Source organism: Littorina saxatilis, unplaced genomic scaffold, assembly GCF_037325665.1.
Source record: "Littorina saxatilis isolate snail1 unplaced genomic scaffold, US_GU_Lsax_2.0 scaffold_593, whole genome shotgun sequence".
NCBI lineage: Eukaryota > Metazoa > Mollusca > Gastropoda > Littorinimorpha > Littorinidae > Littorina > Littorina saxatilis.
Window position 1 is genome coordinate 62,679 of NW_027127799.1, and position 4,822 is coordinate 67,500.

The 4,822-nt window shown below is 41.2% G+C and overlaps 1 long non-coding RNA gene across 1 annotated transcript in view; it reads right to left on the bottom strand.

Annotated features, from left to right (window-relative positions):
- Positions 1-1,886: 1,886 nt before the first annotated feature.
- LOC138956167 (uncharacterized) overlaps positions 1,887-4,822 on the bottom strand; it is a 3,826-nt gene continuing 890 nt past the window's right edge. Inside the window, exons 1-2 of the long non-coding RNA XR_011452529.1 lie at positions 4,537-4,822; positions 1,887-3,738 (exon numbers count right to left, since the gene is read on the bottom strand). The exon at positions 4,537-4,822 is cut by the window's right edge and continues 890 nt beyond it. This is a non-coding gene — a long non-coding RNA (uncharacterized lncRNA). The remainder of the gene's footprint in view (positions 3,739-4,536) is intronic.

Here is a 4,822-nt window from a genome sequence, read left to right on the forward strand (position 1 = left end):
AAGTATTGATTGAGCCTGACGCAAACGGCCATAAATAATCAATTATCTCCCCGGTTGCAGAAGAGCTAACTCTGGGGTGGGTGAAACGTTGTGGGAGTGCACGGCCATGTCTTGCTCGCGCCCAAGCTACAACCATTTTCTCTTCGGGCTCACACAGGAGACAGATTGAACGAAAAGCAGGACAGAACTGACTTGACGAGAAGAACTTTAGAGCTTGTTGACGAGAAGAACTTTACAGCTTGCCTCAGTCCCCCGAGGACATCACTTCCATTTATTACTGCTCCCAAGACAGTTACACGCGAGTACAAAGGCTGGCACGTCAACACCGGGCAACAACAACAACAACAGAGTAGGCGGAACCACAAACCAAAACAAGAACAGATCTTTTCCGGATTTCCAGCAAATAAATGGCGAACAAAGAATATCCACACACAACACAGAGGGATACACAACAAAACAAAACACCCCTAGCACCAAAGCTACAGCATGAGCGAGCACACCACAGTGGTACCGACGATGAAAGGACATCCTTGGAAAATGTCAAAAAATCCATTCAATGCCGGTGGCTTGACGTAATGCGTATATTATGGCCAAGATAGACAAACGGACAATAGAAGGTGTCCTTTCCTAAAGAGTAAAGGTATCCATCCTCTCCTCAGCGGCGCCACCCGATTACCAGAAATGAACTCCTCCTAAAAACGGCATTTTAGGGGGCTTTGAAAATTTACTTTTTGAGTCCACTCGGCTAACAAAAAAAAATCAGCACAACTTACAATTCCTCTTTAAAGTCTAAATGAATATTTTGGAAGCTGGAACAGGCTTCGGCAGACTTCAAACAGAAACTCTTGCGCGCCGATGAGGTCATCATGCAGTCGTCTTTAAAGCTCACTTCATCAGATGCAAGTCCGTGACTCCCTGCATCAACCTGTGCTGAGAAGAGATGGTGATCCCTGCCAAGCTATAACTTAAGCACATGCAAGGGTCCTCCAGCTATATATGTTGACCTATAGTAGCCGTTCCATTAGCCTTAAGCATTCCTCATTCAGAGCAGACATCGCTGAGCTGGGCATTCCTCATTGAGAGAAATGTTACACACGTCAGTCCGCCATGCTGATCTCAATGGAGAACCACGATGAATTTGACAGCCCACAATTGTGTAGACCTCAGTCTCAATCTGTATGCAGTATTTTATTCATACGCTCGTTGACAACGTCGTATGTCCATGCAGTTACGGACAAGTGAAGCGTAAAGCAAACTCTGCCTGCTGTATTTCTTTCATTCTGCCACCGACCACGCTACGGACCTTTAGAATTTGTGACAGGAATGACCAAACATTGAGCACCAACGTCTCAAACTGTGGTGATTGAAATGCTGTCCGAACAGCAGGCCCACAGAGAGAGAGAGAGAGAGAGAGAGAGAGAGACAGAGACAGAGACAGAGACAGAGACAGAGACAGAGACAGAGACAGACAGACAGACAGACAGACAGACAGAGACAGACAGAGACAGAGAGTGAGAGAGGGGGGGAGAGATAGAGGGACAGAGAGACAGACAGAATGAGAGAGACAGAGACAGAGGGGGAAGACAGAGACAGACAGACAGACAGACTGACACATAGATACAGAGGACTTGAGGCCAGTTGCAAGCGCCTGCCTATAGCTCACACTTCGGCTGCTTAAAAAGCAGGACTGCATGTAACCCTTACTCCAAGGAAAGCCCACGTTAAGGCCATGTGAGGGCCAAATCGCTATTTTCCATATATGATGATCAGCACTGTTTGTGTCGCTTTTGTTATAATACTGATGGTCTCTGAATTAAGAAACGTTAATGTGTTTGTTTATTGTGTATGTCGTTGCTATAGAAACAGGAAAGTAAACAGCAGCCATATTGGATTTTAGGAACCGTTTTTTCCATATCCAAATGCTCGATTTCTGTCCAATATTTTGCATAAATATAGATTTAGATCATATCTACAGATTTACCATTTATTTTTTCTGTGAGTATTACAGTTATTTAAAAAAAATTTTTTTTATCATAATGTTGAAATTTTGCGTAAAATTTAATATTAAAAAAATCGTAAAGCCAACATTTCTTTTCCGATTCATTATTCAAATGGTAACTCTGTAGATAGTATGTAAAAGTACAAGTATGCAGAATTTCACAGAAATCTAACCAGTAGATTTGAAATCATGTTGTTCCCAAATGTCAAAACATGCAAACTGAGGAAAAGGCAAAAACGCACACAATTTGTTTTGAAACCATTGATAGTTGTAATTAAACTCAAAATACATACATGTATCACCAAATTCCACACTGAGGAATGTTTTTCACACCTTAGAGACACCGTTTAAAAGTTAGGGAAGACATAAAACATAAGTTATTTCAAACATGTGCAGTACACCTGGAAAATTGTTTGTTCCGAGTTACAAACAATGCATACACACACTCCCAATCACAGCATGCACACCACAAAAAGCTCGCTCACTCGCTCACATTCACACACCCACACACACACACAAGCTAGCTCCAAATTACGAAACGTACCCAAGTCATCAATTGCACGCGTACAATAACCACAATATATATGAGAATAATGTTAACCACAATAACAATGACAAGTCGCCTAAAGCGATATAAAAACATTTAGTCAATCGGTATGAAACTTAAATATCAACACCACAAACCAGTCATCACCAAGACTACGAGATACATTTAGATAGTCTCGGCTAACAATACCGAGACGGATCACGCTCGTCTCCGCAAAGCATGAGACCATATATAATTATGTAGTACATACTAAACCTATTTTCTGTAATTATGAGCACATTGTTAGAGTGAACATGACATTTCTATATATTTTTGAATTCAGGAAAAAATGAGGAATGCAATGCAGTCAAGATTTAATTTGTAACTAAAAATTAGATTTTAATGACAACTTTAACAAGCAAACTCATTAATTTATTTTTAAGATTTTGAGCTGAAATGCAATATTATAGTCCGGACTTCGTCGAAGATTGCTTTACCAAAATTGCAATCAATTTGGTTGAAAAATTAGGGTGATACAGCGCTGCCTCAACTGCCTAAAAAAATCCGGATATGACGTCATCAAAGACATCTTTCCAAAAAATGGAAAAAAACATCTGGGGATATCACACTCAGGAACTCTCATGTTAAGTTTTGTCAAGATTGGTCCAGTAGTTTCCTCGGAATCACTTTATACACACACACATACACCATGACCCTCATCTCGATTCCCCGTCTAAGTTAAAACATTTAGTCAAAACTTAGAACATGCCTGCAGCATATGCAGGGCCACCTTCCAGCTGCATGAACAAGTTCTTCCAGTCTCTCTGACTTGGCTGCCCACACTTTGTCTCTCCTTTTACTTTGCTTGTCTCTCACAGCCTTCAGACTGTTCCGCACCCTCTTGTGCATCCTGGCTGCTCCAAGCCTCTTCATGTGATGTCCAGTCTAGAATCCGAAGAACTGGGCAGAGTTGGCAGCAGCAGCAGGTCCAAAGTTGAACTCTCTAAGAGCTGTACCAAGTCGTTTACTCACATGGTTCGCACACTCTTCCTTGTCAATGTGAATATCCTCACCATAGGGCTTGATGTCGTTGAGCTATGTAAAAGTCTTGGAGTCACCGTCCGACAGTAGTGTTGTGTAGCGAAGCTTGTTGGTGTTCACCGATCGACGCCATATGACACGGGCTGCTTCCACCTCCATCATCCTGATGAGCCTGCAAACAAGAACAAAATAAGAAATGTAATTTGCAAACAGAGTATTTTTTAAGTGTGTGTGTGTGTGTGCGCGCATGTGTTATTCACAGTCATTGTCCAGCTAATACTTCAATTATAATTAATGCGGAAAAAAATGAAATAAACATGGAATTACCAAATTACTGAATATTAAATTTCTAGCAGCAGGTATAGGTGCACTGAACATTGTTAGATTGTAAACGTTAAGCATAATGCATTAATTGATACCATTTGAACGTTTTTAAATACACTTGTATTGTGCCACACATGTACTATTTGCCATCCCCTGACCACTATTCTAGCTCCCTCAGTTCTGGGAAGCCCGTTGATTCTGAAGACTTGTGAATCTCTCTTGATGCTGTAGATACAGCTCTCTCTCTCTCTCTCTCTCTCTCTCTCTCTCTCTCTCTCTCTCTCTCTCTCTCTCTCTCTCTCTCTCTCTGTCTGTCTATCTATCTGTGTGTGTTTTCTTATTATTTTCATCACACACATGCACTCCCCCATGCCCTGAACTATTCAAGATACAAATTGGATTTTTACGCATGTGTTACAACTTTCATTATTATTATCATAAATTGATGATCTGTCTTTATGACGCTTTTTTTTTTAATCCATCATCCATGCCTTTGGATTTGGTTTTCAGTTTCACTGGAATGCATGGAAAATAATATCCACTCATCACTATTACATTTACTTGTAATTTGCTATTATTTGAGTAAGTTGCTTAAATTTGAAATAAACTCTATTCAAATATGTCTGTGCAAACAGATATAATTTACCTTTATAGTTCACCTCACACTTGTCTAAGTGGTCCACGAGCCAGGCCGCATACTCCTCTGGCTTTTCCTGAAACAGCTTCTGCCCCGTAGACTCCACACCTGGCAGTAGGTACACATGACATGGGCATCAACACAGAGTCCAGTAAGTAAGTCCACAACACACCCAACTCCAATGTGCGAAGAGTGTCCACGAGTAAGCCAGGTGCCATCATAGCTCACAATAATGTTCAGGGTGTCGTCGACACCAAGAGTAGTGCCACAGTATCTTGCATGAACTTCTCGAACA